The sequence below is a fragment of the Gobius niger genome, assembly GCF_951799975.1.
Source record: "Gobius niger genome assembly, chromosome: 2".
NCBI classification, from domain to species: Eukaryota; Metazoa; Chordata; class Actinopteri; order Gobiiformes; family Gobiidae; genus Gobius; species Gobius niger.
Window position 1 is genome coordinate 8,575,115 of NC_136853.1, and position 25,721 is coordinate 8,600,835.

Below are 25,721 nucleotides of genomic sequence, written 5' to 3' on the forward strand. Positions count from 1 at the left end.
GAATTGATAGGAGGCAGCGTTGATTTCGTCACTTAAAACATTTTGTCATAACATTAGTCAAAGTGATGGTATTAATTACTAAAGTTAGAGATGCACCGACCGATACTGGGGGGTTTGAGTTTCTGCCGATGTACAATATTAACCGATAGACTTTCTTAAAAGTAGTTGCTGTGAATGAAAACGTTCTTGATCTCTTTTTTTGAAAGATCAATAAAGTGTTGGGGTTTTTTTGGTAATGGAAAAACATTAGACTTTTCTACACGAAATATATGACCGGCTATTTAGGTTACATTAATATGAACAACTAACATAAAGCGATCTGATCATTATAACATGTGCATAAATAAATATATCTGTTTTTCTTTAACAACATTTCATAAATTAAAATACAAATACTGGTTTTGCCAGACCCTTGTATTCATTGCGTTTTGTACAAGGGTCTGGATCTTCTCAATAGAGCTCCGTTATCAGGTGGGAGGAGTAAACTCCTTTGAAATGGTTGGATCTGATTTTTGCTAGTGTTTGGTCGTAATGTATGTAATACATCACGACCGAGTGAGTGAAGCAGGTGTAACTCTATCATAACTCTTGGGAATATTTCTTGCACCTTCCAAGGCTTTAATTTTAATTTCTGGATATTTGGGAGTCGAGCCAGAACAGATTGAAGAGCTTCCATTTCTTTCGTAATCCGCTGCCATTGCCAAACTACAACCAGCAAATCCAATCATAGTTTCTGTCCCAACCTTGATGAGTTAACATGAGCATATTAGCATTCTGCTGCTAACTATAGCATACTGTTGCTAGCCACGACATTTTGTTCAGCGATTATAAAAAATACATTTGCGAAGGTTAAAACTAACTCAGCGATTGAATTCTCCCATTCCTGAGCTTTAGTGAAAGTTGTGTTTTTAAAGTGGTGAGCGCTAAAACGGGTATTCGCTCATTTGTTGCCAATACCCGATATCATGTTTTTTCGGGTCCAGTATCAGATCGGTGCATCCCTATCAAAAATTAAACCAAAAGTAATTAAAAGTGAAACAAAAACTGATTCAAAAAGAAAGTTTGAATGAGCCTCATATCGTTTAAATCCACTGCCAAAGGAACAAGTCTGTGCTTTATTCACGCAGGAGAATTTTCATGAAACGATGGAACTTATAACAACTATCTTAAATGATAGAAATGAAAAGTTTTTTTTTAATTTAGTCACGAAATACACCACAAACACAAAAAACTGACAGGCGGAGTGGCAGCCCTGTCTCGTCCCCCATATCTTTAAGCTTAAAACAATGAATTATTATACTGACTTTGGTTTTGACAATGGCTCCTTAGACCAATTCTTATCCTTTTTTTTGTTGTTGTTGAAGGTCAAGCGTTTATTCCTGTTATAGCTTTTTATGTGTTTTTTTTATGAGTGAGAAGAATACTAAATCGGCTGTATCCTGCGGACTGCGCTTCCATTGAGATTTCTAACATGTTATAATGTCGTTCCCTTTTCTAAAATACACAATATACAATTGCCACAGTTGCTCCATTAGTTAAAGGTCTATGGTTTTTGATAACGCAGGAGCACTTCCTGGATGGCACCACCTCATGACATCATCGAGGGGGACAAGGCGATGTATTTTTAGATGGGAACAATAACAATAATAACAACAAAAAAGCCAGTTTAGCAGAATACAGCCGCTGCAACTGATTTCTGTTGGAGACTTTTGGTAAAATGTGCATGTGTGGATTATAAATACATTAGTTAGAATGAGTGGGATTAAATTATGCACTTTAAACTTTGCATTTTTGAAAACCAGAACGAAGAAAGACAGAAAAAATTGCATTGTCTGACATGTTTTTGTACCTCAACTGCTCAAAGGAGTTTCTGACGTTGAAAAATTGTACGCCTTTCAAAATTCATGGTATGTGAAGTGAACATTTTTCCTTTTGCTGTTAGCTTTGTGCTAATGACAGAAGCTTCACGCCAGAGAAGTGGAACTGAAATCCAGACTTTCAGTAACACTTTATAATAACTACACCTTAATGTAGTTATTAATAAATAATAACTACATGACAATGAATAAGTCAAGTATGTGAAGAACTATTAATTATGAGTTAACTTATTTACTACGGGACTGTATTAGTTAAGTAGTTATTAAGTGTTATACCATGGTCTGGGTGAATACTCGATTCTGATTGGCTGGAGGGTGTCCATTAAAAAGTGATTATGTACACCTAGTCTGGCAACAGATAAATCACGTTCTATATCACTCCACTGCAGCTGTTTCGATAAACAATAGAGCTGGAACTAGCTTCAAGTAAAACAGCTTCAAAAGTGAAATAACACAATGCACTCCGAGGTGTCCATTATCAGAAATAACTGGACGACGCGGCGGCTTGAACCGTCTGACGCATTTACTCGATAAGGTGTAGTTATTATAATGTATTACCAGACTTTCCGATGGGGACTTTTTTTCTTTAAAAAACTGTTCATTACTGACAAAATATGAGATAATATTGTATGTACTGTCTAATTTAATATTGTCATCTGGAAATTAGGCACTTTATTTGTAACAACCAAATTTGCATATAATGTTAGCAATACATCACGCATAGTTCCGGCGGCCATTTTGAATACCGAAGTAGAAATACGCAGTACTACAACATGTAACAATATCTCGATGAAAATGAAAGACAACGGATTGACAGTGGCATTTTATGTACTTGTAATCATTGCTCATGAAGATAACAGTAAAAATACGTTTATGTGATGTAACCAGCAAATGTAGCTCAGACATAGCAGCTCTGTCTGTCGAGCTACAGCAGGATTTACTATAGATCTGCTTCACTCTGAAGACTAAACTATCATACACTACATCAAAGAGGAAACAGAAAACCTTTCTCTGTGATTTTTACAGTTTGTCATGTCAACAGAGTCTCAGTCTGAGTCGGTGTTTAAGCTGCTCAAGACTACTGCATGCTACTGGTTAGCAACTGTCAACAACCAACTGTCAATGGCTTCACACTGACCTTTATCACATGTTGTATCCAAGGTGTGGTTCAGGGCTTTCTCTTGGAGAGGTCAGAGCTGAGCTGTTGAAGCGAAATGCTAACCGGTAGCATGCTAGCGTCTTAAACACTGACTCACTGGTTATATCACATAAATGTGCGTCTCAGGGGGTGTGTTTTTACTGTTATCTTCATGAGCAATGATTGCGAGTACATAAAAATGCCACTGTCAATCAGTTGTCTTTCATTTTCATCCTGAGTAGAGATATTGTTACATGTTGTAGTACTGCATACTACTTTGGTATTCAAAATGACAACAACAAAAGTTACATGACTGAAAGGCATGTATACAATCTGACTGACCCAAGTAGCTAAGAATAAAACTTAGCTACTTGGCTCCCATTATTGGGAGTTAAAATCTCAACAAATCGAACAAATCTTTCTAAAAAAAAAAGTATTATATTGTCCAGAACTAGAACTTTTAGTGTCTGCGTTTCAAATTCCGACCTGGCTAAACTTAAACCATTTCCAGATGATGGTTTATATGTTTAGAACGCAAACTGGGTGGATGAAACTCAGCTTGACACAAGATAGCAGCCACATTCCCCTGGCGTTCGGTCCCACCTCTCCGGCTCCGTGCATCTGAAACACTCGTGTCGTTCACGACGAGCAGAAGACCAAAGTGCTTATTTCTGTTTGTCTCAGCTGGAAATCGAATGTATTCACAGTTCACGCTTTAAACCACGTGTTTGTTGTCTGTTTTTTGTTGTTGTTCATTTATTTGTAAAGCTTTCGTTTCTCGCGCTCGCTGGAGAAAGGCGTGTTTTAACTTAACGTTTCGAAAAGAACAAAGTGACATTTCTGTTTAAAAAAAAAAAAAAAAAGATCTCGATAAAGGACTCGGTTTTTGTGGGTTTGAAGAGTCTTAATGTTTAGATTTTTGTTCTTGTGAATTGTCTGTCCACATTTTATAAGAAAAATAAAAAGAAGTGAAAAAAAAGAGACTACTGTGTTTTGGTTTAACCTCTTAACCATGATACAAAAAGGAGCCAGACACTCAGGCTGATGCCGAGAACAAACGTTTTAATCATCAGACAGAAACCAGAGCTACACCAGTGGGTCTCACTGCATGCCGAGGGTACATTTGTACTTGAGGCCCCCCATAATCAGGGCCAAGCCCTTGTCCCCGGGTCCGGCTGTGGCACAGATGTACGGCAGAGACATGGACTCGATGTAATCATTCCAGAGCGTGGCTGGATTGGGTGAAGGCAGAAAGAGAGAAAGGAAATCATAAACGTTTGAATCTTGTGAAGAACTTTACAAATGATCTGCTCTCGGGCCACAAACATTATGGTGCATCGAACTTCTTCATTGGAGGATACTTTTTGTTCTATTGTTATTTTTGAAGTGATTTATGTGAACCGTTACCTCCCCAGTTGATCACAGCGAAGTGCTCTTTCCAGCTATGGTTGTCCGGCTGACCTGCATGCCAGTTTGGATAGTCCCAATCAGATCCATCGCTCCACATCCATTGGCTTTCCTGATGACAGTTTCACAAAAGACATTTCAACTCAACAACTCGGGTTGATTAACAGGATTTAAGTGATGTTTGAAACAACCAGTCTCACCCGAACTTTGTCATGTCCACCAATCCAGGTCACCTGAAATCCTCTTGTGGCCTTTTTGATCAGCTCTACTATGAATTGGTTCTCCTCAGCGCTGTGGATTGAGGCCAGGTTTGCGGCGTGAGTTTGGCAGCTTTGCTGAAGCGAAAAAGCCAAATGAGACGCTTTGGGTTAGTGGTCATTGTAGTCATCTTTGTAGGAGCTGCTCTTTATGGTTTCAACATGAATGAAATGGCTGCTTTACTGAAGATGCCTGATTTGAAGGCTAAGAACCTCAAGAGTTCAGTCACTGAGCTTCAGCTGCTGGAGCGATAGCACTAAGGACCTGTTTGGGATTGTGGACGTGAGTGAGCCTAAATGTTTACACTTTTGACTCATCTGGAGCCTGTGTCTCCAGCTCAGCACGAGGAGCAGCCACAGACGGAGGAAGAGCAGGGGCGGAGCTGACACGGGCAGCAGAGGGACTGAGGGGACCCACAGCAGAGGGACTGAGGAACTTATTTTAAAAATAAAGCCATTAAATGTAATGTAGAACACTTTAGTTAGATGTAATCTATACACAGCCTTTATATGTGGACCTGATGTAGAGTTCCACCAACTCCCAAAGTCCACTTTAACCACTGACACTGAGTACTAGTAAGAGTCGTCATTATTGTTAGTGCTGTACCTGTGCTTCTATCCAAGTCGCCGTAGAATGAAAGAACTGGAAACAACGAGGTCCAAACGGAGTCCAGCCCTCAGGACAGCCTTAATTTAAATAACATTAATCATAATAAATGAAAAATCAACATATTGTACTGAATACTAAAGTGAATGTAGTCAAATTCACCTTGGTGATTTGCAACCGACAGTGACTGAGGAACAATGAGCAGAGTTATATTAAAGCCTGATCAAAAAGACATCGTGATAAATGAGGTGAACTTACAGCTCCTGTGGTCAGCAGAGCAGCGGCCAAACAGAGGAAGGCAATCAGTGGGCAGCCATCTGAAATCATCAATACAACTAGTGAGAAGATCTGTTTGTTAAAGCCCTGAGAAGAAGACTTACCTTCAGATTATTAAGATTATCTGCTCCGGTCCGGGACTTGATAACCACCCTCAGGAAGATTGGTTCGTTCGAAGAGGTCTTTATTCAATCAATAGCACGAAAGTACAAGATACAGCTTAACAAGCTTAACAATCGAATGATTGGAAGTCTGTCTATGGGGCGACAGTGGCGCGGATGGTAGAGCGGGTCGTCTCATGATCGGAAGGTCGGGGGTTGGAATCCCACCTCCTGAAGGTGCACTGCACACTGTCGTTGTGTCCTTGGGCAAGACACTTCACCCACATTGCCCCCAGTGTACATTGGTGTATGACTGAGAGTATGAATGGGTAAGTGGATCCTTGCTGTAAAAGCGCTTTGAGTGCCTAATGTAGGTGGAAAGGTTGGGACCATTTACCTGAATAACTGTCAGTTTTCTCAAGTCTCACTTATGAAAACAACCCAAAATCATCCTTTTTGACTGGAATGTTCATCCCTGACACTGACTCTGCATATGAGATTGTTTTCCGCTGTAACAATGCCAAAAGCTGCGAGTTCCTCAAAGTGAGTGTTCTCAGCAAAGAGAACGCGTTTGCGGCCATAAAAACAGAGATTGCTGTTTCTCCAAAACCATGAATGCTAGATGGCTGATTCTTTAGTATGTTATACAGGGTCCCACCCCGTACAAGAATCCAAGGTTTGGTCAAGTTTGATCACAAACATTTTCCACAAAGTCAGTTTCAAGTTTCTGAATAACTGTCAGTTTTCTCAAGTCTCACTTATGAAAACAACCCAAAATCATCCTTTTTGACTGGAATGTTCATCCCTGACACTGACTCTGTATGTGAGATGGTTTTCCGCTGTAACAATGCAGAAAGCTGCGAGTTCCTCAAAGTGAGTGTTTCCAGCGAGAGAACGCAATTGCGGCCATAAAAACAGAGATTGCTGTTTCTCCAAAACCATTAATGCTAGATGGCTGATTCTTTAGTATGTTATACAGGGTCCCTCCCCGTACAAGAATCCAAGGTTTGGTCAAGTTTGATCACACAGTTTTTCCACAAAGTCAGTTTCAGGTTTCTGAATAACTGTCAGTTTTCTCAGGTCTCACTTATGAAAACAACCCAAAACCATCCTTTTTTTGACTGGAATGTTCATCCCTGACACTGACTCTGCATATGAGATGGTTTTCCGCTGTAACAATGCCAAAAGCTGCGAGTTCCTCAAAGTGAGTGTTCTCAGCAAAGAGAACGCGTTTGCGGCCATAAAAACAGAGATTGCTGTTTCTCCAAAACCATGAATGCTAGATGGCTGATTCTTTAGTATCTTATACAGGGTCCCACCCCGTACAAGAATCCAAGGTTTGGTCAAGTTTGATCACAAACATTTTCCAGTAAGTCAGTTTCAAGTTTCTGAATAACTGTCAGTTTTCTCAAGTCTCACTTATGAAAACAACCCAAAATCATCCTTTTTGACTGGAATGTTCATCCCTGACACTGACTCTGTATATGAGATGGTTTTCCGCTGTAACAATGCAGAAAGCTGCGAGTTCCTCAAAGTGAGTGTTCTCAGCAAAGAGAACGCGTTTGCGGCCATAAAAACAGAGATTGCTGTTTCTCCAAAACCATGAATGCTGATTCTTTAGTATGTTATACAGGGTCCCACCCCGTACAAGAATCCAAGGTTTGGTCAAGTTTGATCACACACATTTTCCACAAAGTCAGTTTCAAGTTTCTGAATAACTGTCAGTTTTCTCAAGTCTCACTTATGAAAACAACCCAAAATCATCCTTTTTGACTGGAATGTTCATCCCTGACACTGACTCTGTATATGAGATGGTTTTCCGCTGTAACAATGCAGAAAGCTGCGAGTTCCTCAAAGTGAGTGTTTCCAGCAAGAGAACGCAATTGCGGCCATAAAAACAGAGATTGCTGTTTCTCCAAAACCATGAATGCTAGATGGCTGATTCTTTAGTATGTTATACAGGGTCCCACCCCGTACAAGAATCCAAGGTTTGGTCAAGTTTGATCACACAGTTTTTACACAAAGTCAGTTTCAAGTTTCTGAATAACTGTCAGTTTTCTCAGGTCTCACTTATGAAAACAACCCAAAATCATCCTTTTTGACTGGAATGTTCATCCCTGACACTGACTCTGTATATGAGATGTTTTTCCGCTGTAACAATGCAGAAAGCTGCGAGTTCCTCAAAGTGAGTGTTTCCAGCGAGAGAACGCGTTTGCGGCCATAAAAACAGAGATTGCTGTTTCTCCAAAACCATTAATGCTAGAGGGCTAATGCTTTAGTATGTTATACAGGGTCCCAACCCGTACAAGAATCCAAGGTTTGGTCAAGTTTGATCACACAGTTTTTCCACAAAGTCAGTTTCAAGTTTCTGAATAACTGTCAGTTTTCTCAGGTCTCACTTATGAAAACAACCCAAAATCATCCTTTTTGACTGGAATGTTCATCCCTGACACTGACTGCATATGAGATGGTTTTCCGCTGTAACAATGCCAAAAGCTGCGAGTTCCTCAAAGTGAGTGTTCTCAGCAAAGAGAACGCGTTTGCGGCCATAAAAACAGAGATTGCTGTTTCTCCAAAACCATTAATGCTAGATGGCTAATTCTTTAGTATGTTATACAGGGTCCCAACCCGTACAAGAATCCAAGGTTTGGTCAAGTTTGATCACACAGTTTTTACACAAAGTCAGTTTCAAGTTTCTGAATAACTGTCAGTTTTCTCAGGTCTCACTTATGAAAACAACCCAAAATCATCCTTTTTGACTGGAATGTTTATCCCTGACACTGACTCTGTATATGAGATGGTTTTCCGCTGTAACAATGCAGAAAGCTGCGAGTTCCTCAAAGTGAGTGTTTCCAGCAAGAGAACGCGTTTGCGGCCATAAAAACAGAGATTGCTGTTTCTCCAAAACCATTAATGCTAGAGGGCTAATGCTTTAGTATGTTATACAGGGTCCCAAGCCGTACAAAAATCCAAGGTTTGGTCAAGTTTGATCACACAGTTTTTACACAGTCAGTTTCAAGTTTCTGAATAACTGTCAGTTTTCTCAGGTCTCACTTATGAAAACAACCCAAAACCATCCTTTTTTTGACTGGAATGTACATCCCTGACACTGACTCTGCATATGAGATGGTTTTCCGCTGTAACAATGCCAAAAGCTGCGAGTTCCTCAAAGTGAGTGTTCTCAGCAAAGAGAACGCGTTTGCGGCCATAAAAACAGAGATTGCTGTTTCTCCAAAACGATGAATGCTAGATGGCTGATTCTTTAGTATCTTATACAGGGTCCCACCCCGTACAAGAATCCAAGGTTTGGTCAAGTTTGATCACAAACATTTTCCAGTAAGTCAGTTTCAAGTTTCTGAATAACTGTCAGTTTTCTCAAGTCTCACTTATGAAAACAACCCAAAATCATCCTTTTTGACTGGAATGTTCATCCCTGACACTGACTCTGTATATGAGATGGTTTTCCGCTGTAACAATGCAGAAAGCTGCGAGTTCCTCAAAGTGAGTGTTCTCAGCAAAGAGAACGCGTTTGCGGCCATAAAAACAAAGATTGCTGTTTCTCCAAAACCATGAATGCTAGATGGCTGATTCTTTAGTATCTTATACAGGGTCCCACCCCGTACAAGAATCCAAGGTTTGGTCAAGTTTGATCACAAACATTTTCCAGTAAGTCAGTTTCAAGTTTCTGAATAACTGTCAGTTTTCTCAAGTCTCACTTATGAAAACAACCCAAAATCATCCTTTTTGACTGGAATGTTCATCCCTGACACTGACTCTGTATATGAGATGGTTTTCCTCTGTAACAATGCAGAAAGCTGCGAGTTCCTCAAAGTGAGTGTTCTCAGCAAAGAGAACGCGTTTGCGGCCATAAAAACAGAGATTGCTGTTTCTCCAAAACCATGAATGCTGATTCTTTAGTATGTTATACAGGGTCCCACCCCGTACAAGAATCCAAGGATTGGTCAAGTTTGATCACGCACATTTTCCACAAAGTCAGTTTCAAGTTTCTGAATAACTGTCAGTTTTCTCAAGTCTCACTTATGAAAACAACCCAAAATCATCCTTTTTGACTGGAATGTTCATCCCTGACACTGACTCTGTATATGAGATGTTTTTCCGCTGTAACAATGCAGAAAGCTGCGAGTTCCTCAAAGTGAGTGTTTCCAGCGAGAGAACGCGTTTGCGGCCATAAAAACAGAGATGGCTGTTTCTCCAAAACCATTAATGCTAGAGGGCTAATGCTTTAGTATGTTATACAGGGTCCCAACCCGTACAAGAATCCAAGGTTTGGTCAAGTTTGATCACACAGTTTTTCCACAAAGTCAGTTTCAAGTTTCTGAATAACTGTCAGTTTTCTCAGGTCTCACTTATGAAAAAACCCAAAATCATCCTTTTTGACTGGAATGTTCATCCCTGACACTGACTCTGCATATGAGATGGTTTTCCGCTGTAACAATGCCAAAAGCTGCGAGTTCCTCAAAGTGAGTGTTCTCAGCAAAGAGAACGCGTTTGCGGCCATAAAAACAGAGATTGCTGTTTCTCCAAAACCATTAATGCTAGATGGCTAATTCTTTAGTATGTTATACAGGGTCCCAACCCGTACAAGAATCCAAGGTTTGGTCAAGTTTGATCACACAGTTTTTCCACAAAGTCAGTTTCAAGTTTCTGAATAACTGTCAGTTTTCTCAGGTCTCACTTATGAAAAAACCCAAAATCATCCTTTTTGACTGGAATGTTCATCCCTGACACTGACTCTGCATATGAGATGGTTTTCCGCTGTAACAATGCCAAAAGCTGCGAGTTCCTCAAAGTGAGTGTTCTCAGCAAAGAGAACGCGTTTGCGGCCATAAAAACAGAGATTGCTGTTTCTCCAAAACCATTAATGCTAGATGGCTAATTCTTTAGTATGTTATACAGGGTCCCAACCCGTACAAGAATCCAAGGTTTGGTCAAGTTTGATCACACAGTTTTTACACAAAGTCAGTTTCAAGTTTCTGAATAACTGTCAGTTTTCTCAGGTCTCACTTATGAAAACAACCCAAAATCATCCTTTTTGACTGGAATGTTTATCCCTGACACTGACTCTGTATATGAGATGGTTTTCCGCTGTAACAATGCAGAAAGCTGCGAGTTCCTCAAAGTGAGTGTTTCCAGCAAGAGAACGCGTTTGCGGCCATAAAAACAGAGATTGCTGTTTCTCCAAAACCATTAATGCTAGAGGGCTAATGCTTTAGTATGTTATACAGGGTCCCAAGCCGTACAAAAATCCAAGGTTTGGTCAAGTTTGATCACACAGTTTTTACACAAAGTCAGTTTCAAGTTTCTGAATAACTGTCAGTTTTCTCAGGTCTCACTTATGAAAACGACCCAAAACCATCCTTTTTTTGACTGGAATGTTCATCCCTGACACTGACTCTGCATATGAGATTGTTTTCCGCTGTAACAATGCCAAAAGCTGCAAGTTCCTCAAAGTGAATGTTCTCAGCGAGAGAACGCGTCTACGGCCATAAAAACGGAGATTGCTGTTTCTCCAAAACCATGAATGCTAGATGGCTAATTCTTTAGTATGTTATACAGGGTCCCAACCCGTACAAGAATCCAAGGTTTGGTCAAGTTTGATCACACAGTTTTTACACAAAGTCAGTTTCAAGTTTCTGAATAACTGTCAGTTTTCTCAGGTCTCACTTATGAAAACAACCCAAAATCATCCTTTTTGACTGGAATGTTCATCCCTGACACTGACTCTGCATATGAGATGGTTTTCCGCTGTAACAATGCCAAAAGCTGCGAGTTCCTCAAAGTGAGTGTTCTCAGCAAAGAGAACGCGTTTGCGGCCATAAAAACAGAGATTGCTGTTTCTCCAAAACCATGAATGCTAGATGGCTGATTCTTTAGTATCTTATACAGGGTCCCACCCCGTACAAGAATCCAAGGTTTGGTCAAGTTTGATCACAAACATTTTCCAGTAAGTCAGTTTCAAGTTTCTGAATAACTGTCAGTTTTCTCAAGTCTCACTTATGAAAACAACCCAAAATCATCCTTTTTGACTGGAATGTTCATCCCTGACACTGACTCTGCATATGAGATGGTTTTCCGCTGTAACAATGCCAAAAGCTGCGAGTTCCTCAAAGTGAGTGTTCTCAGCAAAGAGAACGCGTTTGCGGCCATAAAAACAGAGATTGCTGTTTCTCCAAAACCATTAATGCTAGATGGCTAATTCTTTAGTATGTTATACAGGGTCCCAACCCGTACAAGAATCCAAGGTTTGGTCAAGTTTGATCACACAGTTTTTACACAAAGTCAGTTTCAAGTTTCTGAATAACTGTCAGTTTTCTCAGGTCTCACTTATAAAAACAACCCAAAATCATCCTTTTTGACTGGAATGTTTATCCCTGACACTGACTCTGTATATGAGATGGTTTTCCGCTGTAACAATGCAGAAAGCTGCGAGTTCCTCAAAGTGAGTGTTTCCAGCAAGAGAACGCGTTTGCGGCCATAAAAACAGAGATTGCTGTTTCTCCAAAACCATTAATGCTAGAGGGCTAATGCTTTAGTATGTTATACAGGGTCCCAAGCCGTACAAAAATCCAAGGTTTGGTCAAGTTTGATCACACAGTTTTTACACAAAGTCAGTTTCAAGTTTCTGAATAACTGTCAGTTTTCTCAGGTCTCACTTATGAAAACAACCCAAAATCATCCTTTTTGACTGGTTTGTTCATCCCTGACACTGACTCTGTATATGAGATGGTTTTCCGCTGTAACAATGCAGAAAGCTGCGAGTTCCTCAAAGTGAGTGTTTCCAGCGAGAGAACGCAATTGCGGCCATAAAAACAGAGATTGCTGTTTCTCCAAAACCATGAATGCTAGATGGCTAATTCTTTAGTATGTTATACAGGGTCCCACCCCGTACAGGAATCCAAGGTTTGGTCAAGGTTGATCACACAGTTTTTCCACAAAGTCAGTTTCAGGTTTCTGAATAACTGTCAGTTTTCTCAGGTCTCACTTATGAAAACAACCCAAAACCATCCTTTTTTTGACTGGAATGTTCATCCCTGACACTGACTCTGCATATGAGATTGTTTTCCGCTGTAACAATGCCAAAAGCTGCAAGTTCCTCAAAGTGAATGTTCTCAGCGAGAGAACGCGTCTCCGGCCATAAAAACGGAGATTGCTGTTTCTCCAAAACCATGAATGCTAGATGGCTAATTCTTTAGTATGTTATACAGGGTCCCAACCCGTACAAGAATCCAAGGTTTGGTCAAGTTTGATCACACAGTTTTTACACAAAGTCAGTTTCAAGTTTCTGAATAACTGTCAGTTTTCTCAGGTCTCACTTATGAAAACAACCCAAAACCATCCTTTTTTTGACTGGAATGTACATCCCTGACACTGACTCTGCATATGAGATGGTTTTCCGCTGTAACAATGCCAAAAGCTGCGAGTTCCTCAAAGTGAGTGTTCTCAGCAAAGAGAACGCGTTTGCGGCCATAAAAACAGAGATTGCTGTTTCTCCAAAACCATGAATGCTAGATGGCTGATTCTTTAGTATCTTATACAGGGTCCCACCCCGTACAAGAATCCAAGGTTTGGTCAAGTTTGATCACAAACATTTTCCAGTAAGTCAGTTTCAAGTTTCTGAATAACTGTCAGTTTTCTCAAGTCTCACTTATGAAAACAACCCAAAATCATCCTTTTTGACTGGAATGTTCATCCCTGACACTGACTCTGTATATGAGATGGTTTTCCGCTGTAACAATGCAGAAAGCTGCGAGTTCCTCAAAGTGAGTGTTCTCAGCAAAGAGAACGCGTTTGCGGCCATAAAAACAGAGATTGCTGTTTCTCCAAAACCATGAATGCTAGATGGCTGATTCTTTAGTATCTTATACAGGGTCCCACCCCGTACAAGAATCCAAGGTTTGGTCAAGTTTGATCACAAACATTTTCCAGTAATTCAGTTTCAAGTTTCTGAATAACTGTCAGTTTTCTCAAGTCTCACTTATGAAAACAACCCAAAATCATCCTTTTTGACTGGAATGTTCATCCCTGACACTGACTCTGTATATGAGATGTTTTTTCCGCTGTAACAATGCAGAAAGCTGCGAGTTCCTCAAAGTGAGTGTTTCCAGCGAGAGAACGCGTTTGCGGCCATAAAAACAGAGATGGCTGTTTCTCCAAAACCATTAATGCTAGAGGGCTAATGCTTTAGTATGTTATACAGGGTCCCAACCCGTACAAGAATCCAAGGTTTGGTCAAGTTTGATCACACAGTTTTTCCACAAAGTCAGTTTCAAGTTTCTGAATAACTGTCAGTTTTCTCAGGTCTCACTTATGAAAAAACCCAAAATCATCCTTTTTGACTGGAATTTTCATCCCTGACACTGACTCTGCATATGAGATGGTTTTCCGCTGTAACAATGCCAAAAGCTGCGAGTTCCTCAAAGTGAGTGTTCTCAGCAAAGAGAACGCGTTTGCGGCCATAAAAACAGAGATTGCTGTTTCTCCAAAACCATTAATGCTAGATGGCTAATTCTTTAGTATGTTATACAGGGTCCCAACCCGTACAAGAATCCAAGGTTTGGTCAAGTTTGATCACACAGTTTTTACACAAAGTCAGTTTCAAGTTTCTGAATAACTGTCAGTTTTCTCAGGTCTCACTTATGAAAACAACCCAAAATCATCCTTTTTGACTGGAATGTTTATCCCTGACACTGACTCTGTATATGAGATGGTTTTCCGCTGTAACAATGCAGAAAGCTGCGAGTTCCTCAAAGTGAGTGTTTCCAGCAAGAGAACGCGTTTGCAGCCATAAAAACAGAGATTGCTGTTTCTCCAAAACCATTAATGCTAGAGGGCTAATGCTTTAGTATGTTATACAGGGTCCCAAGCCGTACAAAAATCCAAGGTTTGGTCAAGTTTGATCACACAGTTTTTACACAAAGTCAGTTTCAAGTTTCTGAATAACTGTCAGTTTTCTCAGGTCTCACTTATGAAAACGACCCAAAACCATCCTTTTTTTGACTGGAATGTTCATCCCTGACTCTGACCCTGCATATGAGATTGTTTTCCGCTGTAACAATGCCAAAAGCTGCAAGTTCCTCAAAGTGAGTGTTCTCAGCGAGAGAACGCGTCTACGGCCATAAAAACAGAGATTGCTGTTTCTCCAAAACCATGAATGCTAGATGGCTGATTCTTTAGTATGTTATACAGGGTCCCAACCCGTACAAGAATCCAAGGTTTGGTCAAGTTTGATCACACAGTTTTTACACAAAGTCAGTTTCAAGTTTCTGAATAACTGTCAGTTTTCTCAGGTCTCACTTATGAAAACAACCCAAAATCATCCTTTTTGACTGGTTTGTTCATCCCTGACACTGACTCTGTATATGAGATGGTTTTCCGCTGTAACAATGCAGAAAGCTGCGAGTTCCTCAAAGTGAATGTTCTCAGCGAGAGAACGCGTCTACGGCCATAAAAACGGAGATTGCTGTTTCTCCAAAACCATGAATGCTAGATGGCTGATTCTTTAGTATGTTATACAGGGTCCCAACCCGTACAAGAATCCAAGGTTTGGTCAAGTTTGATCACACAGTTTTTACACAAAGTCAGTTTCAAGTTTCTGAATAACTGTCAGTTTTCTCAGGTCTCACTTATGAAAACAACCCAAAATCATCCTTTTTGACTGGAATGTTCATCCCTGACACTGACTCTGCATATGAGATGGTTTTCCGCTGTAACAATGCCAAAAGCTGCGAGTTCCTCAAAGTGAGTGTTCTCAGCAAAGAGAACGCGTTTGCGGCCATAAAAACAGAGATTGCTGTTTCTCCAAAACCATGAATGCTAGATGGCTGATTCTTTAGTATCTTATACAGGGTCCCACCCCGTACAAGAATCCAAGGTTCGGTCAAGTTTGATCACAAACATTTTCCAGTAAGTCAGTTTCAAGTTTCTGAATAACTGTCAGTTTTCTCAAGTCTCACTTATGAAAACAACCCAAAATCATCCTTTTTGACTGGAATGTTCATCCCTGACACTGACTCTGTATATGAGATGGTTTTCCGCTGTAACAATGCAGAAAGCTGCGAGTTCCTCAAAGTGAGTGTTCTCAGCAAAGAGAACGCGTTTGCGGCCATAAAAACAGAGATTGCTGTTTCTCCAAAACCATGAATGCTAGATGGCTGATTCTTTAGTGTCTTATACAGGGTCCCACCCCGTACAAGAATCCAAGGTTTGGTCAAGTTTGATCACAAACATTTTCCAGTAAGTCAGTTTCAAGTTTCTGAATAACTGTCAGTTTTCTCAAGTCTCACTTATGAAAACAACCCAAAATCATCCTTTTTGACTGGAATGTTCATCCCTGACACTGACTCTGTATATGAGATGGTTTTCCTCTGTAACAATGCAGAAAGCTGCGAGTTCCTCAAAGTGAGTGTTCTCAGCAAAGAGAACGCGTTTGCGGCCATAAAAACAGAGATTGCTGTTTCTCCAAAACCATGAATGCTGATTCTTTAGTATGTTATACAGGGTCCCACCCCGTACAAGAATCCAAGGTTTGGTCAAGTTTGATCACGCACATTTTCCACAAAGTCAGTTTCAAGTTTCTGAATAACTGTCAGTTTTCTCAAGTCTCACTTATGAAAACAACCCAAAATCATCCTTTTTGACTGGAATGTTCATCCCTGACACTGACTCTGTATATGAGATGTTTTTCCGCTGTAACAATGCAGAAAGCTGCGAGTTCCTCAAAGTGAGTGTTTCCAGCTAGAGAACGCGTTTGCGGCCATAAAAACAGAGATTGCTGTTTCTCCAAAACCATTAATGCTAGATGGCTAATTCTTTAGTATGTTATACAGGGTCCCAACCCGTACAAGAATCCAAGGTTTGGTCAAGTTTGATCACACAGTTTTTACACAAAGTCAGTTTCAAGTTTCTGAATAACTGTCATTTTTCTCAGGTCTCACTTATAAAAACAACCCAAAATCATCCTTTTTGACTGGAATGTTTATCCCTGACACTGACTCTGTATATGAGATGGTTTTCCGCTGTAACAATGCAGAAAGCTGCGAGTTCCTCAAAGTGAGTGTTTCCAGCAAGAGAACGCGTTTGCGGCCATAAAAACAGAGATTGCTGTTTCTCCAAAACCATTAATGCTAGAGGGCTAATGCTTTAGTATGTTATACAGGGTCCCAAGCCGTACAAAAATCCAAGGTTTGGTCAAGTTTGATCACACAGTTTTTACACAAAGTCAGTTTCAAGTTTCTGAATAACTGTCAGTTTTCTCAGGTCTCACTTATGAAACCAACCCAAAATCATCCTTTTTGACTGGTTTGTTCATCCCTGACACTGACTCTGTATATGAGATGGTTTTCCGCTGTAACAATGCAGAAAGCTGCGAGTTCCTCAAAGTGAGTGTTTCCAGCGAGAGAACGCAATTGCGGCCATAAAAACAGAGATTGCTGTTTCTCCAAAACCATGAATGCTAGATGGCTAATTCTTTAGTATGTTATACAGGGTCCCACCCCGTACAGGAATCCAAGGTTTGGTCAAGGTTGATCACACAGTTTTTCCACAAAGTCAGTTTCAGGTTTCTGAATAACTGTCTATTTTCTCAGGTCTCACTTATGAAAACAACCCAAAACCATCCTTTTTTTGACTGGAATGTTCATCCCTGACACTGACTCTGCATATGAGATTGTTTTCCGCTGTAACAATGCCAAAAGCTGCAAGTTCCTCAAAGTGAATGTTCTCAGCGAGAGAACGCGTCTCCGGCCATAAAAACGGAGATTGCTGTTTCTCCAAAACCATGAATGCTAGATGGCTAATTCTTTAGTATGTTATACAGGGTCCCAACCCGTACAAGAATCCAAGGTTTGGTCAAGTTTGATCACACAGTTTTTACACAAAGTCAGTTTCAAGTTTCTGAATAACTGTCAGTTTTCTCAGGTCTCACTTATGAAAACAACCCAAAACCATCCTTTTTTTGACTGGAATGTACATCCCTGACACTGACTCTGCATATGAGATGGTTTTCCGCTGTAACAATGCCAAAAGCTGCGAGTTCCTCAAAGTGAGTGTTCTCAGCAAAGAGAACGCGTTTGCGGCCATAAAAACAGAGATTGCTGTTTCTCCAAAACCATGAATGCTAGATGGCTGATTCTTTAGTATCTTATACAGGGTCCCACCCCGTACAAGAATCCAAGGTGTTATCAAGTTTGATCACAAACATTTTCCAGTAAGTCAGTTTCAAGTTTCTGAATAACTGTCAGTTTTCTCAAGTCTCACTTATGAAAACAACCCAAAATCATCCTTTTTGACTGGAATGTTCATCCCTGACACTGACTCTGTATATGAGATGGGTTTCCGCTGTAACAATGCAGAAAGCTGCGAGTTCCTCAAAGTGAGTGTTCTCAGCAAAGAGAACGCGTTTGCGGCCATAAAAACAGAGATTGCTGTTTCTCCAAAACCATGAATGCTAGATGGCTGATTCTTTAGTATCTTATACAGGGTCCCACCCCGTACAAGAATCCAAGGTTTGGTCAAGTTTGATCACAAACATTTTCCAGTAAGTCAGTTTCAAGTTTCTGAATAACTGTCAGTTTTCTCAAGTCTCACTTATGAAAACAACCCAAAATCATCCTTTTTGACTGGAATGTTCATCCCTGACACTGACTCTGCATATGAGATGGTTTTCCGCTGTAACAATGCCAAAAGCTGCGAGTTCCTCAAAGTGAGTGTTCTCAGCAAAGAGAACGCGTTTGCGGCCATAAAAACAGAGATTGCTGTTTCTCCAAAACCATTAATGCTAGATGGCTAATTCTTTAGTATGTTATACAGGGTCCCAACACGTACAAGAATCCAAGGTTTGGTCAAGTTTGATCACACAGTTTTTACACAAAGTCAGTTTCAAGTTTCTGAATAACTGTCAGTTTTCTCAGGTCTCACTTATGAAAACGACCCAAAACCATCCTTTTTTTGACTGGAATGTTCATCCCTGACTCTGACCCTGCATATGAGATTGTTTTCCGCTGTAACAATGCCAAAAGCTGCAAGTTCCTCAAAGTGAGTGTTCTCAGCGAGAGAACGCGTCTACGGCCATAAAAACAGAGATTGCTGTTTCTCCAAAACCATGAATGCTAGATGGCTGATTCTTTAGTATGTTATACAGGGTCCCAACCCGTACAAGAATCCAAGGTTTGGTCAAGTTTGATCACACAGTTTTTACACAAAGTCAGTTTCAAGTTTCTGAATAACTGTCAGTTTTCTCAGGTCTCACTTATGAAAACAACCCAAAATCATCCTTTTTGACTGGTTTGTTCATCCCTGACACTGACTCTGTATATGAGATGGTTTTCCGCTGTAACAATGCAGAAAGCTGCGAGTTCCTCAAAGTGAGTGTTTCCAGCGAGAGAACGCAATTGCGGCCATAAAAACAGAGATTGCTGTTTCTCCAAAACCATGAATGCTAGATGGCTAATTCTTTAGTATGTTATACAGGGTCCCACCCCGTACAGGAATCCAAGGTTTGGTCAAGGTTGATCACACAGTTTTTCCACAAAGTCAGTTTCAGGTTTCTGAATAACTGTCAGTTTTCTCAGGTCTCACTTATGAAAACAACCCAAAACCATCCTTTTTTTGACTGGAATGTTCATCCCTGACACTGACTCTGCATATGAGATTGTTTTCCGCTGTAACAATGCCAAAAGCTGCAAGTTCCTCAAAGTGAATGTTCTCAGCGAGAGAACGCGTCTACGGCCATAAAAACGGAGATTGCTGTTTCTCCAAAACCATGAATGCTAGATGGCTAATTCTTTAGTATGTTATACAGGGTCCCAACCCGTACAAGAATCCAAGGTTTGGTCAAGTTTGATCACACAGTTTTTACACAAAGTCAGTTTCAAGTTTCTGAATAACTGTCAGTTTTCTCAGGTCTCACTTATGAAAACAACCCAAAATCATCCTTTTTGACTGGAATGTTCATCCCTGACACTGACTCTGCATATGAGATGGTTTTCCGCTGTAACAATGCCAAAAGCTGCGAGTTCCTCAAAGTGAGTGTTCTCAGCAAAGAGAACGCGTTTGCGGCCATAAAAACAGAGATTGCTGTTTCTCCAAAACCATGAATGCTAGATGGCTGATTCTTTAGTATCTTATACAGGGTCCCACCCCGTACAAGAATCCAAGGTTTGGTCAAGTTTGATCACAAACATTTTCCAGTAAGTCAGTTTCAAGTTTCTGAATAACTGTCAGTTTTCTCAAGTCTCACTTATGAAAACAACCCAAAATCATCCTTTTTGACTGGAATGTTCATCCCTGACACTGACTCTGTATATGAGATGGTTTTCCGCTGTAACAATGCAGAAAGCTGCGAGTTCCTCAAAGTGAGTGTTCTCAGCAAAGAGAACGCGTTTGCGGCCATAAAAACAGAGATTGCTGTTTCTCCAAAACCATGAATGCTAGATGGCTGATTCTTTAGTATCTTATACAGGGTCCCACCCCGTACAAGAATCCAAGGTTTGGTCAAGTTTGATCACAAACATTTTCCAGTAAGTCAGTTTCAAGTTTCTGAATAACTGTCAGTTTTCTCAAGTCTCACTTATGAAAACAACCCAAAATCATCCTTTTTGACTGGAATGTTCATCCCTGACACTGACTCTGTATATGAGATGGTTTTCCTCTGTAACAATGCAGAAAGCTGCGAGTTCCTCAAAGTGAGTGTTCTCAGCAAAGAGAACGCGTTTGCGGCCATAAAAACAGAGATTGCTGTTTCTCCAAAACCATTAATGCTGATTCTTTAGTATGTTATACAGGGTCCCACCCCGTACAAGAATCCAAGGTTTGGTCAAGTTTGATCACACAGTTTTTACACAAAGTCAGTTTCAAGTTTCTGAATAACTGTCAGTTTTCTCAGGTCTCACTTATGAAAACAACCCAAAATCATCCTTTTTGACTGGAATGTTCATCCCTGACACTGACTCTGCATATGAGATGGTTTTCCGCTGTAACAATGCCAAAAGCTGCGAGTTCCTCAAAGTGAGTGTTCTCAGCAAAGAGAACGCGTTTGCGGCCATAAAAACAGAGATTGCTGTTTCTCCAAAACCATTAATGCTAGATGGCTAATTCTTTAGTATGTTATACAGGGTCCCAACCCGTACAAGAATCCAAGGTTTGGTCAAGTTTGATCACACAGTTTTTACACAAAGTCAGTTTCAAGTTTCTGAATAACTGTCAGTTTTCTCAGGTCTCACTTATGAAAATAACCCAAAATCATCCTTTTTGACTGGAATGTTTATCCCTGACACTGACTCTGTATATGAGATGGTTTTCCGCTGTAACAATGCAGAAAGCGGCGAGTTCCTCAAAGTGAGTGTTTCCAGCAAGAGAACGCGTTTGCGGCCATAAAAACAGAGATTGCTGTTTCTCCAAAACCATTAATGCTAGAGGGCTAATGCTTTAGTATGTTATACAGGGTCCCAAGCCGTACAAAAATCCAAGGTTTGGTCAAGTTTGATCACACAGTTTTTACACAAAGTCAGTTTCAAGTTTCTGAATAACTGTCAGTTTTCTCAGGTCTCACTTATGAAAACGACCCAAAACCATCCTTTTTTTGACTGGAATGTTCATCCCTGACTCTGACTCTGTATATGAGATGGTTTTCCGCTGTAACAATGCAGAAAGCTGCGAGTTCCTCAAAGTGAGTGTTTCCAGCGAGAGAACGCAATTGCGGCCATAAAAACAGAGATTGCTGTTTCTCCAAAACCATGAATGCTAGATGGCTAATTCTTTAGTATGTTATACAGGGTCCCACCCCGTACAGGAATCCAAGGTTTGGTCAAGGTTGATCACACAGTTTTTACACAAAGTCAGTTTCAAGTTTCTGAATAACTGTCAGTTTTCTCAGGTCTCACTTATGAAAACAACCCAAAACCATCCTTTTTTTGACTGGAATGTACATCCCTGACACTGACTCTGCATATGAGATGGTTTTCCGCTGTAACAATGCCAAAAGCTGCGAGTTCCTCAAAGTGAGTGTTCTCAGCAAAGAGAACGCGTTTGCGGCCATAAAAACAGAGATTGCTGTTTCTCCAAAACCATGAATGCTAGATGGCTGATTCTTTAGTATCTTATACAGGGTCCCACCCCGTACAAGAATCCAAGGTTTGGTCAAGTTTGATCACAAACATTTTCCAGTAAGTCAGTTTCAAGTTTCTGAATAACTGTCAGTTTTCTCAAGTCTCACTTATGAAAACAACCCAAAATCATCCTTTTTGACTGGAATGTTCATCCCTGACACTGACTCTGTATATGAGATGGTTTTCCTCTGTAACAATGCAGAAAGCTGCGAGTTCCTCAAAGTGAGTGTTCTCAGCAAAGAGAACGCGTTTGCGGCCATAAAAACAGAGATTGCTGTTTCTCCAAAACCATGAATGCTGATTCTTTAGTATGTTATACAGGGTCCCACCCCGTACAAGAATCCAAGGTTTGGTCAAGTTTGATCACGCACATTTTCCACAAAGTCAGTTTCAAGTTTCTGAATAACTGTCAGTTTTCTCAAGTCTCACTTATGAAAACAACCCAAAATCATCCTTTTTGACTGGAATGTTCATCCCTGACACTGACTCTGTATATGAGATGTTTTTTCCGCTGTAACAATGCAGAAAGCTGCGAGTTCCTCAAAGTGAGTGTTTCCAGCGAGAGAACGCGTTTGCGGCCATAAAAACAGAGATGGCTGTTTCTCCAAAACCATTAATGCTAGAGGGCTAATGCTTTAGTATGTTATACAGGGCCCCAACCCGTACAAGAATCCAAGGTTTGGTCAAGTTTGATCACACAGTTTTTCCACAAAGTCAGTTTCAAGTTTCTGAATAACTGTCAGTTTTCTCAGGTCTCACTTATGAAAAAACCCAAAATCATCCTTTTTGACTGGAATGTTCATCCCTGACACTGACTCTGCATATGAGATGGTTTTCCGCTGTAACAATGCCAAAAGCTGCGAGTTCCTCAAAGTGAGTGTTCTCAGCAAAGAGAACGCGGTTGCGGCCACAAAAACAGAGATTGCTGTTTCTCCAAAACCATTAATGCTAGATGGCTAATTCTTTAGTATGTTATACAGGGTCCCAACACGTACAAGAATCCAAGGTTTGGTCAAGTTTGATCACACAGTTTTTACACAAAGTCAGTTTCAAGTTTCTGAATAACTGTCAGTTTTCTCAGGTCTCACTTATGAAAACGACCCAAAACCATCCTTTTTTTGACTGGAATGTTCATCCCTGACACTGACTCTGCATATGAGATTGTTTTCCGCTGTAACAATGCCAAAAGCTGCAAGTTCCTCAAAGTGAATGTTCTCAGCGAGAGAACGCGTCTACGGCCATAAAAACGGAGATTGCTGTTTCTCCAAAACCATGAATGCTAGATGGCTAATTCTTTAGTATGTTATACAGGGTCCCAACCCGTACAAGAATCCAAGGTTTGGTCAAGTTTGATCACACAGTTTTTACACAAAGTCAGTTTCAAGTTTCTGAATAACTGTCAGTTTTCTCAGGTCTCACTTATGAAAACAACCCAAAATCATCCTTTTTGACTGGAATGTTCATCCCTGACACTGACTCTGCATATGAGATGGTTTTCCGCTGTAACAATGCCAAAAGCTGCGAGTTCCTCAAAGTGAGTGTTCTCAGCAAAGAGAACGCGTTTGCGGCCATAAAAACAGAGATTGCTGTTTCTCCAAAACCATGAATGCTAGATGGCTGATTCTTTAGTATCTTATACAGGGTCCCACCCCGTACAAGAATCCAAGGTTTGGTCAAGTTTGATCACAAACATTTTCCAGTAAGTCAGTTTCAAGTTTCTGAATAACTGTCAGTTTTCTCAAGTCTCACTTATGAAAACAACCCAAAATCATCCTTTTTGACTGGAATGTTCATCCCTGACACTGACTCTGCATATGAGATGGTTTTCCGCTGTAACAATGCCAAAAGCTGCGAGTTCCTCAAAGTGAGTGTTCTCAGCAAAGAGAACGCGTTTGCGGCCATAAAAACAGAGATTGCTGTTTCTCCAAAACCATTAATGCTAGATGGCTAATTCTTTAGTATGTTATACAGGGTCCCAACCCGTACAAGAATCCAAGGTTTGGTCAAGTTTGATCACACAGTTTTTACACAAAGTCAGTTTCAAGTTTCTGAATAACTGTCAGTTTTCTCAGGTCTCACTTATAAAAACAACCCAAAATCATCCTTTTTGACTGGAATGTTTATCCCTGACACTGACTCTGTATATGAGATGGTTTTCCGCTGTAACAATGCAGAAAGCTGCGAGTTCCTCAAAGTGAGTGTTTCCAGCAAGAGAACGCGTTTGCGGCCATAAAAACAGAGATTGCTGTTTCTCCAAAACCATTAATGCTAGAGGGCTAATGCTTTAGTATGTTATACAGGGTCCCAAGCCGTACAAAAATCCAAGGTTTGGTCAAGTTTGATCACACAGTTTTTACACAAAGTCAGTTTCAAGTTTCTGAATAACTGTCAGTTTTCTCAGGTCTCACTTATGAAAACAACCCAAAATCATCCTTTTTGACTGGTTTGTTCATCCCTGACACTGACTCTGTATATGAGATGGTTTTCCGCTGTAACAATGCAGAAAGCTGCGAGTTCCTCAAAGTGAGTGTTTCCAGCGAGAGAACGCAATTGCGGCCATAAAAACAGAGATTGCTGTTTCTCCAAAACCATGAATGCTAGATGGCTAATTCTTTAGTATGTTATACAGGGTCCCACCCCGTACAGGAATCCAAGGTTTGGTCAAGGTTGATCACACAGTTTTTCCACAAAGTCAGTTTCAGGTTTCTGAATAACTGTCAGTTTTCTCAGGTCTCACTTATGAAAACAACCCAAAACCATCCTTTTTTTGACTGGAATGTTCATCCCTGACACTGACTCTGCATATGAGATTGTTTTCCGCTGTAACAATGCCAAAAGCTGCAAGTTCCTCAAAGTGAATGTTCTCAGCGAGAGAACGCGTCTCCGGCCATAAAAACGGAGATTGCTGTTTCTCCAAAACCATGAATGCTAGATGGCTAATTCTTTAGTATGTTATACAGGGTCCCAACCCGTACAAGAATCCAAGGTTTGGTCAAGTTTGATCACACAGTTTTTACACAAAGTCAGTTTCAAGTTTCTGAATAACTGTCAGTTTTCTCAGGTCTCACTTATGAAAACAACCCAAAACCATCCTTTTTTTGACTGGAATGTACATCCCTGACACTGACTCTGCATATGAGATGGTTTTCCGCTGTAACAATGCCAAAAGCTGCGAGTTCCTCAAAGTGAGTGTTCTCAGCAAAGAGAACGCGTTTGCGGCCATAAAAACAGAGATTGCTGTTTCTCCAAAACCATGAATGCTAGATGGCTGATTCTTTAGTATCTTATACAGGGTCCCACCCCGTACAAGAATCCAAGGTTTGGTCAAGTTTGATCACAAACATTTTCCAGTAAGTCAGTTTCAAGTTTCTGAATAACTGTCAGTTTTCTCAAGTCTCACTTATGAAAACAACCCAAAATCATCCTTTTTGACTGGAATGTTCATCCCTGACACTGACTCTGTATATGAGATGGTTTTCCGCTGTAACAATGCAGAAAGCTGCGAGTTCCTCAAAGTGAGTGTTCTCAGCAAAGAGAACGCGTTTGCGGCCATAAAAACAGAGATTGCTGTTTCTCCAAAACCATGAATGCTAGATGGCTGATTCTTTAGTATCTTATACAGGGTCCCACCCCGTACAAGAATCCAAGGTTTGGTCAAGTTTGATCACAAACATTTTCCAGTAATTCAGTTTCAAGTTTCTGAATAACTGTCAGTTTTCTCAAGTCTCACTTATGAAAACAACCCAAAATCATCCTTTTTGACTGGAATGTTCATCCCTGACACTGACTCTGTATATGAGATGTTTTTTCCGCTGTAACAATGCAGAAAGCTGCGAGTTCCTCAAAGTGAGTGTTTCCAGCGAGAGAACGCGTTTGCGGCCATAAAAACAGAGATGGCTGTTTCTCCAAAACCATTAATGCTAGAGGGCTAATG